The sequence below is a fragment of the Panthera leo genome, chromosome E1 (genome assembly GCF_018350215.1).
Source record: "Panthera leo isolate Ple1 chromosome E1, P.leo_Ple1_pat1.1, whole genome shotgun sequence".
Lineage (NCBI taxonomy): Eukaryota > Metazoa > Chordata > Mammalia > Carnivora > Felidae > Panthera > Panthera leo.
The window spans coordinates 46994476-47006233 of record NC_056692.1 but is presented as its reverse complement, the minus strand read 5'-3'; the positions used below and the strand labels follow the sequence as shown (position 1 = coordinate 47006233).

The 11758-nt window shown below is 45.8% G+C and overlaps 1 non-coding gene across 1 annotated transcript; it reads right to left on the bottom strand.

The window, feature by feature from the left end:
* Window positions 1–11175: 11175 nt before the first annotated feature.
* TRNAR-CCG lies at window positions 11176–11248 on the bottom strand. The gene has a single exon. It is a non-coding gene; the product is annotated as a tRNA-Arg (tRNA).
* Between the last annotated feature and the right edge of the window lie 510 nt (window positions 11249–11758).

The window sequence follows — 11758 nt, the reverse complement described above, 5'->3', positions numbered from 1 at the left end:
ATCCGGCTCCGGTTCAGGTCATGATCTCACAGCTCATGAGTTTGAGCCCCGTGTCCAGCTCTGTGCTGACAGCTCAGAGCCTGGAGCCTGTTTCAGATTCGTCTCCCTCTCTCTGTACCCCTCCCCTGCTCGCGCTCTGCCTCTCTCTCTCTCTCTGAAAAATTTTAAAAAAGTAAAAAAATTTTTTTTTTAAAGATATTCACCATTTCTGAAGAACACTTCAAATGTTTCTCTTTCAAGCGGCTAAAAACTTGATTTTGCTTCAGGTGCATTGAGCTGTTTTTATCTGTACACCTACACCATTTTCACCTTAAGAATCTGTCAAATATTCCTACTCTCTTGTTAGTATTTTAATATTGATCTTCTTTGTAAGCTCTGTGCCCAACTTGGGCACAACCCCACAACAGAGCGCACATGCTCTTCCGCTGACAGCCAGGCGCCCCTTACTAGTGATCTTCTGATTATGTCTTCTGCATATTTTATCCTCTCGGGGCACCTGGCTGAGTCAGTTGATAGCACCTGTGACTCTTAATTTCAGGGTTGTAAGTTCAAGCCCCACCGTGGGTGTAGAGATTACTTAAAAATAAATAAATAAATTGATTGATTAATTAATTTTGTCTTCTCTATCATCATTTTTATCTCTTTATCTTTTTCCTTTCTGTTCTAGGAGACTTGCTTGAATCTGCACGTCATGTCACCGATTTCATGTTCAGTAGTATCTACTCTGCCTTTGGCTCCTTCCAATATGGATTTTAAGGCCAGAGAATTCTCAGTTGGCTTCTTTTTTGGTCCATCCTATTGTTCTTTCATCTCAGTCTACTGCCTTCTTGTAATTTCCTGATTACAAGGATCATGCATGTCTTGTCATACTTTTCTGAGAATGCGTAACTGTTTCTTAAAATTGTCTTCAGAGTTCTGTCATCATTATTTGAGGTATGCTCTTCCCCTACACGTTTTTAAGGGAAGATCTATATATATTTTAATGTTTATTTGCTTTTGAGACAGAGACAGACAGAGCATGAGCAGGGGTTTGGGGTCAGGGAGAGAGGGAGACCCAGAATCCAAAGCAGGCTCCAGGCTCGGAGCGGTCAGCACAGAGCCTGACACAGGGCTCGAACCCACAAACTGCAAGATCGTGACCTGAGCAGAAATCGGAAGCTCAACTGACTGAGCCACCCAGGTGCCCCTAGGGAAGATATTTTTTATTGTTATTGAAATATTGATATTGAAATATTACAAGCATTTAGAAAGTTATTGAGAATAATACAGTGAATATTCGCATATACATGACCCAATGTTGTCAAATCATAACAATTTTTTCCATACTGGCTTCATATTTTCTTAGCATTAAAAAATTACTCTCCTCTTCCGTTATTCCAAGAATTTTAATGTCCAAAGCGAGATCTAAGTAAAAAAGAAACTACTGGTTAGTTAATACAATTTAGGTATCATAATTTCAGAGTAAACATTTGATTTTTAAAAATTATAAATAGGGGCGCCTGGGTGGCTCAGTCAGTTCAGCGTCCGACTTCAACCGAGGTCATGATCTCAGAGTTCATGGGTTCAAGACCTGCATCGGGCTCTCTCCTGTCAGCACAGAGCCCACTTTGGATCCTCTGTCTCCCTCTCTCTCTCTGCCCCTCGCCCAGTCACACTGTCTCTCTCTCCCTCTATCAAAAATAAATAAACACTAAAAAATTATAAATATAGTTGGTGGTAGTCCGTCTCCAAGATAGCTGGCCCCCAGTGATACCCACCTCCTGGTATTCACACCCCGAGCAGTCCCTCTCACATTGTAGCAGGACTGGCCCGAGCCACCAACAGCATTTGGAAGAAGTGATAATATACACCACCAAGATTAAGTTACGAAAAGTCTGAACGCTTATCTTGGGTGTGCATTCTCTCCTTCTTTTAGATCATTTACTCTGGGGAAAGCCACTGCTACGTTGGGAGGGCACTCAGGCAGTCTTTGACAGGCTCATGGGATAAGGAACTGACAGCTTTGGCCAATAGCCAGTTAGAAACTGAGGCCTGCTAACAGCCAGTAAGGGAGCTTGAAAGCAGATCCTGTCCCAGTTGAGTCTTCAGATGAGACTGCAGCCACAACCTACAACTTGACTGAAGTCTTTGAGAGACCTGAGCAGAATCACCCAGCAAAACCACTTCCAGATTCCAGGGCCACAGAAAGTGTGATTAATAGTGTTTATTATTTTAAGCTGCTAAGTTTGGGGGTAAGAATTTATTTTTGCAGCAGTAGGTAACTAATACACAATTGAAGCCCCTTATATCCTTCCTAATCCAATTTCCTTTCCTTCCTAGACGTAATCATTATGCTCAACTTGGGGTTTCTACCATTCTCTTGGATGCTTTCTCCTATCATGACTCTACCAACTACTATTGTAAAAATAAATAAAAAAATAATTTTGAAGGTTTAAAAAAATTCTGATTCCAAATTTTTGGAACTCCCAATATAAACATATACTTGTAGTTCAATAAATAATCTTTTTAAAAAGTAGGCCCCATGCCCAGCATGGAGCCCAATGCAGGCCTTGAACTCATGACCCTGAGATCAAGACCTGAACTGACTGAGATCAAGAATCAATTGTTTAACTGACTGAGCCACCCAGGTTCCCCTCAAGAAATAATCTTTTATTTTATTTTTTTAAATTCTTTTAAATGTTTATTTATTTTTGAGAGACAGAGGGAGACAGTGTGTGAGCAGGGGAGGGGCAGAGAGAGAGGGAGACACAGAATCCAAAGTAGGCTCCAGGCTCTGAGCTGTCAGCACAGAGCCCAACCCAGGGCTCGAACTCACAAACTGTGAGATCATGACCTGAGCCGAAGTCTGATACCTAACCGACTAAGCCGCCCAAGTGCCCCAATAAATAACCCTTTAAATTAATGATAATAAAATTGAGAAAAGTGTCCTTTCTTAATTTGAGGACTTCCTTGTCTAATGTTACAATGAAATAAAAAAGAACATCTATTGTTAATAATGATGATTATTTTTAATTAAAAAATTTTTTTAATGTTTATTTTTTGAGGAGAGAGAGAAAGAGTCTCCATCCTTATGACCTCATCTAAATCAAATTACTTCCCAAAGGCCCTCCTCCTAATACCATAACATTGTGGGTTAGAGCTTCAACATATAGATTTTGGGGTAACATAAACATTCAGTCCGTAACAGTGACCCCTTTGTCTGTGTATGATTCAGCAGCGTGAGGAATCCTTAATGGCCAAGGGGCAGTCTCAGCTTCCAAATGAACGGACCAGTGACGGTGTTTCTTGGTCTGAACATTTCCCCCTTGGGCACTAGGACCCCTAGACCCACTGAGTCCCAGATTACTGGCCAGGAAAGCAAACAGTTCTTCAGCCAGTATTTAGGGGTCATAATAGGAGGGACCACTCCCATCTCTCCTTGGTTCCTGGACTAGTGGGTCCTGGCAATGTGTAAGTCCAGGAATGGTGGTGCGAGCGGACACGCGGCAGGCAGGGAAGGCAAACCCATACCCAGAACATGGATCTGTCCCCGTGAGGACGAGTCGCTGTCCACACACCCCAGTCTTGTCATTGCAAACAAGGGATTATTGTTTTGCTTCTCGGGTTGTGACCCTCCCTTCGGAGAAGCGCCCTCTGCTGGCCTTTCCTAACATCTGCGGCCATGAGCATCCTGTAATCTGTTAGTTCCTCCCTGCTTTTGGTAGCCCTTTCTCCTTTTACTTGAGGGGTTTCAGATGTCTCCTCCTAGTTTCACCGATGATGTTGCATGTGGTTCTTCTCCTTCCTCTTGGTGCTTATGTGGGGCTTCTGAGAAGAGTAGCGAAAAATGTTAACTTTACTGTAGTTTTAATACGGGAATCTGGTAAATTTCAAAGTATGATAATTCTGAATATTTATATTACTGGATTGCATTTTAATATGAACTCTGGCCCTTGTTCTGACATTCCTAAGTGAATTTTGAAAATTCAGACTGGTACAATACTAACAAACAGCTGTGCTTAATAAAATCTTAAAAAATTTTAAATTCCAAAGTGATCCAGTACAAAAAGAGGCACAACTAACCAAGGCTGTTAGAAATAAGGCTACTGGTCACCCTGGAGGAGGTAGTGATTGGAAGAGGTCAAGGGGGGGCCTCTGCAGTAATATCCCCTTTCTTGATCTGGGTGCTGGTTATACAAGTGTGCTCAGTTTGTGAACATGGTTGAACTGCATGCTTACGATACATGACTTTTCTCTTTGTATGTTATATGTTGGTAGCAATTATGTTTTTAACCCCCAAATAGAACAGCCTATAATTTAAAATAAATCAGGACGCCTGGCTGGCTCAGTTGGTGGAGCATGCGACTCTTGATCTCAGGGTCATGAGTTTGAGTCCCACATTGGGGGTAGAGATCAAAAAGTCATGATCCAGGGGCGCCTGGGTGGCTCAGTCGGTTAAGCGTCCGACTTCGGCTCAGGTCACGATCTCACGGTCCGTGAGTTCGAGCCCCGCGTTGGGCTCTGTGCTGCCAGCTCAGAGCCTGGAGCCTGTTTCAGATTCTGTGTCTCCCTCTCTCTCTGACCCTCCCCCATTCATGCTCTCTCTCTGTCTCAAAAATAATAAATAAATGTTAAAAAAAAAAAAAGTCATGATCCTGGCAAAAGGCTGGTATTTGTCTAACTCAATTAAAAGGAAAGGGAGAATTTTATGCAAAAAGTTCAAATATCTGAATTTTGCCATATTCTTCCATTTATTAAGGATGCTATTGTAGATTCTAGGTATAATATATCTTTTCCATGGGGAACATGGATTTCTCTAAATAACCGGGCCCACAGTAATATAATGCCAGTGGGTACAAACATCCCCGCTTATATACTACACAACAAATTCCAGCTTTTTTGGGTTCTGCCATTGTTGCCTCGCATGCCAGCCTGCCTCCCATGGTGATGCTGGGGCTGCACAACCAGGCACTAGACTCAACAAGGGCCTCAGCAAGGGCAGCTTCCTACCAAGCTTACTCTGAGCACCCCCAGATGCCTATTTGGAAACACCTTTGACCAACTCCTCAGTTTGCCCCTGAGACTGTTTGGGGACAAAGGAAAAATGATAGGAAATGGGACAATTGGTGAAGCCCTGAAGTGTTTTTTCGTAAGTAACACCAGTAACATTCAGACCATCCCTGTTTGTCAAGCCTCTAGGAGAGTTCTTAGATTTGGGCAATATTAGGGGCCAGATTATTCTTTGTATAATGTCAAGGACACACACCTTATATTCTGAAATGTAATGAGAGTCTGTGATCTTTAAAAATTCACAATCTAGTGGGGTTTTTTTTTGGGGGGGGGGCATAAGTTTACTGCCAGGAAACAGGTGTCCTGAAATCCACCACTAAATCTAAGCCAAAACGGGAAAGGAAAAGACTTCCATCGATATCACCATTATCGGACGTGTAGATTTGGGCAGGTGTATCACTCCTGGACCATTGAAAAATTTGAGAGGGAGTCTGCTGAGACGGGGAAGGACTCCTTCAACTATGCCAGGTTCTTGGATAAACTGCAAGCTGAATGTAGTATCGCCATTGAAAGCAGCAAGTATTAGGGGTGCTCTAATATGGGGGGCTCAGTCAGTTAAGTGTCTGACCTTCGGCTCAGGTCATGATCTCATGGTCCGTGAGTTCGAGCCCCGCGTCGGGGTCTGTGCTGACAGTGAGAAGCCTGCTTGGGATTCCCTCTTTCTCTCCCTCTCGTTCTCCCTGGCTCCTGCTCATGCTGTCTCTGTCTCTCTCAAAATAAATAAATAGATTGTAAAAAATTAAAAAAAAAAAACCCAACAACCAGAAAACAGCAAGTATTAGGTTACCATCACTAATGCCCCAGGGCACAGAGACTTTATCAAAAACATGATCACAGGCCTATCGCAGGCTGACTGTGCTGCCCTGATTGTTGCTGCCAGTGCTGGTGAATTTGAAGCAGGTGCCTCCAAGAATGGGCAGACCGGTGAGCATGCTCGTCTGGATTACACACGGGGTGCAAAACAACTAATTGTGGTGTTAGCAGAGTGGGCCTACAGGACCCTCCCTACAGCCAGAAGAGATATGAGAACATTAAGGAAATCTACACCTACATTAAGAAAATTGGCTCCAAGCCTGACAGTGGCATTTGTGCCAATTTCTGGTTGGAATGGTGACAGCACGGTGGAGCCAGGTGCTAACATGGCTTGGTTCGGGGGGTAGAAAGTCCCCCATAACAGGGCAGTGCAGGGGAACCTCATCGCCTGAACCTCTGGGAAAAGAGTAAACTGTTGAAATGTACCATGAAGCTTTGAGTGAAGCTCTTCCTGGGGACAACGTAGGCTTCAATGTCAAGAACGTGTCTGCCAGGGGCGCCTGGGTGGCTCAGTCGGTTAAGCGTCTGACTTTGGGCTCGGGTCATGATCTCGCGGTTAGTGAGTTCGAGTCCCGCGTCGGGGTCTGTGCTGACAGCTCAGAGCCTGGAGCCTGCTTCCGATTCTGTGTCTCCCTCTCTCTCTGCCCGTCCCCTGCTCGTGCTCTGTCTCTCTCAAAAATGTGTCTGCCAAAGATGTCCATCACGGCAAAGTGGCTGGCAACAGCAAAAATGATCCACCAGTGGAAGCAGCGTGGCTTCATGGCTCAGGTGATTATCCGGAACCATCCGGGTTCGCCTGTGTGCATAGGCACCCGGTGCACGTTGCTTGTACCTTTGCCCAGCTGAAGGAGAAGGTGGATTGTCTTTCTTGGAAAAAACTGGAAGGTGGCCGCAAATTCTGGAAATCTGGGGATGCTGCCGTCACTGATACGGTTCCTGGCAAGCCCGTGTGTGTTGAGAGCTTCTGTGACTATCCCTGTCCAGGTCGTTTTGCTGTCCGTGACGGGAGACAAACGGTTGCTGTGAGTGTCATCAAAGCAGCGGACAGGAAGGCAGCTGGCAAGGTCTCAAGTCTGCCCAGAGGGCTCAGAAGGCTAAGTAGATATTATCCCCAATACCTGCCACCCCAATCTTAATCAGCAGTGGAAGGGTGGTCTCAGAACTCTTTGTCTCAATTGTCCATTTCCGTGTCATAGCAAAAGACTAGTTGCAGATAATGATGCATCAGAAAACCTTCAGAAGGAAAGGTGTGGACCATGTGTGTGTGTGTGTGTGTGTGTGGCAGTTTTAAGTTACTAGGGATTTTTTTTAGTGTTTATTTATTTATTTATTTATTTATGATTTTTAACTCAACAAGTGGCAATTTTTTTCTTTTTTTAAATGTTCATTTACTTTTGAGAGACAGAAAGAGACAGAGCTCGAGCAGGGGAGGGGCAGAGAGAGAGAGGGAGCCATAGAATCCGAAGCAGGCTCCAAGCCCTGGACTGTCAGCACAGAGCCCCACATGGGGCTTGAACTCACAAACTGCAGATCATGACCTGAGCTGAAGTCAGACATTCAACCGACTGAGCCACTCAGGTGTCCCTATTTATTTTTGAGAGAGAGAGACAGAGAGAGAGAGAGAGAGAGAGAGAGAGAGAGAGAATCAGACAGGCAGAGATGGGGAGAGAGAACCCTGTGCAGGTTCCACACTGTCAGCGCAGAGTCTGACTCAGGGCTCAAACTCACGAACCGTGAGATCATGACCTGAGCCGAAATCAAGGGTTGGGTACTTAACGAACTGAGCCACCCAGATGCCCCAAGTTACTAGTTTTTAAAATCAGCAATTTTTTTTTCTTTTTTTTTTTTTCAACGTTTTTTTTTTTTTTTTATTTTATTTTTGGGACAGAGAGAGACAGAGCATGAATGGGGGAGGGGCAGAGAGAGAGGGAGACACAGAATCAGAAACAGGCTCCAGGCTCCGAGCCATCAGCCCAGAGCCTGACGCAGGGCTCGAACTCACGGACCGCGAGATCGTGACCTGGCTGAAGTCGGACGCTTAACCGACTGCGCCACCCAGGTGCCCCTAAAATCAGCAATTTTTAATGGAAAGGACTTGCCCAAAAATCTGTCTCAGAATTTTGAAACCCATTAAGACAAAGTTCAATGAGAAAAGAAAAAAAAAAAAAAATCCTGGTCTATGTCACCTAACATCAACAGTAGTGATAGACCAATTAATATGGATTACTAAAATCGAAATGTACAAATTTCATGCTGAGGAAAGGTAGAGGTGCTTCAATGGCTAGCCAACACCCATGCCTCTTTTTCCTTGTAAGGAGTTACCTCTTTGCCTTAACGGATGACTTGGTGGGAGGGTAATTCCCCTGTGGTAATTCCTCCGACAGGAGGAAGATCCATGCCCCGAGCTGGGCCCCAAGCACTTGGCCGGAACCTGGATTCTGGAGCAGGTGGCCGTAGGATGAGACTTATTACAGCTCTAGCCAAGTGACAAGTGCCAATGATGACAGCAGTGGCGGCCTCCTGACCCGGTGTTTCTGGCTCTGAGAGTCGCTGTGCTTTCAGCTTCTTACTTTTTTGGGGGGCCGTTCGTGTGTCTTTGATTCTTGCCGGTCCCCAAGCGGGGTGGTCCAGCTTTGCCCCGCTATTTAGCGAGCACCTCTCTTCCCCCATGTCTTTCCCAAGAATTATCATTTGCTTGGCTTGGGTTGAGCTGGTTGGTTTCCATTGTTGGCACCTAGAGGGAACTGGCAAAGGAGTCTGAGAAGTTGTTTGGAAAACTGAGGAAATGGGATTTCCTGGAAGTCTGGGGAAAGAATGTGTTTCCAGAAGGAAGGACTGGTCAGGGCTCCTGGTTGGCTCAGTTGGTAGAACATGCCAAGGTCGTGAATTCAAGCCCCACGTTGGGCACATAGCTTACTTATAAAGAAAAAAAGAATCATATTTAAAAAAAAAAGGAAGGATTGGTCAAGAACTTCAAACTTGGGGGTAAAGTTAAGGAAGATAAGAATTGGAAAGGTGTTGTTTTTTTTTTTTTAATTTTAAGTTTATTTATTGAGAGAGAGGGTAGGTGGGGGAGAGGCAGAGAGAGACTCCCATGCAGGCTCCGTGTGGTCAGTGCAGAGCCCTAGGAGGGGCTTGATCTCAGGAACCACGAGATCAGGATTTAAGCTGAAATCTAGAGTTGGACGTGTAACCGACTGGGCCACCCGGGCACCCCAGGAAAGGTGTTTCTTAAATTTGCCGATTAAAAGGTCACCTTCGAGAGGTGCCTGGATGATTCAGTTGGTTAAGCATCCAACTTCAGCTCAGGCCATGATCTCATGGTTGGCGGGTTTGAGCCCCACACTGGGCTCTGTGCTGATAGCTCAGAACCTAGAGCCTGCTTCAGATTGTGTCTCCCTCTCTCTTTGCCTCTCTCTCTCTCTCAAAAATAAATAAACATTAAAAATAAAAAAAATAATAAATGTTTATTATTGAGGTCACCTTCAAGGAGTTTGCCCATCAGCAGGAGAGTGAGGAGAGCATGGCAGGTGGGGTAAAAGGGGACACTGGACACGTGGGGACTGCCAACGAAGCCCCCAGGCTGCACAGAGGGAGCACCCCAGGACTCGTGCAAGATACCCAGGACCAAGGGTGAGCCTTTAAGGAATGGAGAAACTGGAGAGTGTTTCTGGGCTCAGAGGAAAGAGCCAGTAATGGGGCAAGCTAAAGGCATAAGCAAGAGGGATGTTAATGGGCTACTACCTTTTGAGGGTCCACTGAGTGCCAGACACGTTTCCTAAGGAGGGAGCGGATGGGTTCAGCGCAAGGTCAGAAAGGGATTGGGCTGTGACTGGAGGAGGACAAGTCTGCATCTGACACGGGAAAGGGAAGAAACGGAGGAGATGACAGCAGTGAGGGGAGAGGGAAGTGTGGAATCTGCATTAAGTGACCTGAGTCTGGGGGTTTCAGTAGCCACTCAATGTTTGCTAACTTTAGCTAAATGAACCGTGGTGAGTGAGCCACAAAACATTTACCTTAGAGAAGGAGCTAGGCTGAGAAGGAGGTTGAAGGAGAGGAATGGCGTGGGAGAGTTAGGTGAGCATTCTGGAAGCCTAAGCAGGCCAGTCAAAAGTCAGAAGGGCAGAGAACCAGTGAGGAGTTTGTCCTGCCCAGTCCTTGGGGATGGGTATTCTGTTAGGAGAGCCATCTTGCCTTTGGGAACCCGGGAGGCATTGTCACTGTCCAATGTCCCCAGATGCTGAAATTTATCTGATCTTTATCAATGAGTTCTGGTTTAAAAATTCACCACTACATTCCTAATCTTAAAAAGGGGGTAAAGATATCAGTTACATTTCTCCATCGTTTGTTGAGCTCTTAATAAAATTTTAACTTTGGAATAATGTCAGATTTACACGGAAGTTGCAAAGGTAGAACAGCGGGCTCGCGTATACCGTTCACCCAGTTTCCTCTAATGTTAACGTCTTATATGACCATGTACATTTGACATAATGAAGAAATCAACATTGGTGCATTACTGTTTTTCCCACTAACATCCTTTTCCTGTTTCAGGTTGAAATCCAGGATGGCACATCGCATTTAGTATTTAGTTGTTTTTAAAGAGTAGGAATTAACTCAGGGATATTCCTCTTGTACACGTTTTTGCAAGAAGAGTTTAAAATTTTCAAGCTGGTCAACTGAACCGGTCTGAAAAGATTAAACTCTGTATTTCTTTTGCTACATTAATTTGCAAACCAAACACACACACACACACACACACACACACCCCTACACATACCCCCAAAAACATAGGTCCTAACTACAATTTGTTGTTCATAACGCTTCAGAATAGAAACCGTAAAATGTTTATTATATTTGTCCGTTGCAGCAGCACTGTTGCTTCTCAATAAATTCTCCTTAGTATTGAAAATAAATCCGTTTGGAGCCAGCACAGTTGGATTTACTCACACTACCCTTTTGGATTAGGATGGGGAGGTTTTGGATGTGTGGCTGTCCATGCTACGCTTGAAACGGTGGACAAAAAGAGGTAATGCCATGTGTCTACTTCGTGCTTTCTAATGATTTTTTTCTTTTAATAAGAAGCCATTATAATCTAAGCAGAAGTTAAACGCTCTTCTCTTGGCCCCCATCTCACCCTTCTTTCGCAAGGTCCCAACTGCGGTATTTTTAAGGCGCGGACATACATTTCCTAACTTGTAAATACAGTTGTTTCGGAGATCGCTGTAGAGACGTGAAGTGACCACAATTCAAAATCTACTTCACTGCCGTCAGTGCCCATCACCGCCTTTCTCTCCACCAAAACTAATCTCCGTGCGACCCAGATGGGACTCGAACCCACAATCCCCAGCTCCGGAGGCTGATGCCTTATCCATTAGGCCACTGGGTCACCACAGGATCCGGGTTCTCACACCGTCTCCTTACGCGATGCCATCATCGCGCCCCGCCCCGAGCTCCGCGGCCTCGAGACGGGCGCCGTACGATTTGGGAGCCGCCCCCAGCGGCGGCCCCGCGCGCCTGCGCCCCCCTGCGCTGAGCCCGGCCCGTCGCCCGCGGCCCCGTGCGCCTGCGCGTGGCCTTGCCTGCCCCACAGCCCCCGGGGCTGCGTGGCCGGCACGCGGGCAGCTCCGGGCGGCCTCCTACCTGTACGGTTCTTCTCGGAAGGTCGTCTGTCCTGGCTGCGCATTCCGCGCTCTTGGGGAACTTTAAACGAAACTCCAATGCCTGTCCTCCCTCCGTTCTGATTCCCTGGCTGGGCCCGGGCGTCTGCATTTTACAAAGTTCCCTGGGACCGCCTAGTGCCGCCTGTCGCAGAGCCTGAGGTCCTTCCTCACCTACACACCCGCCACCTTCCCGTCCCTTATAGCTCCTCCTCCCCTTTCTTTCCTGCAGTTATTCT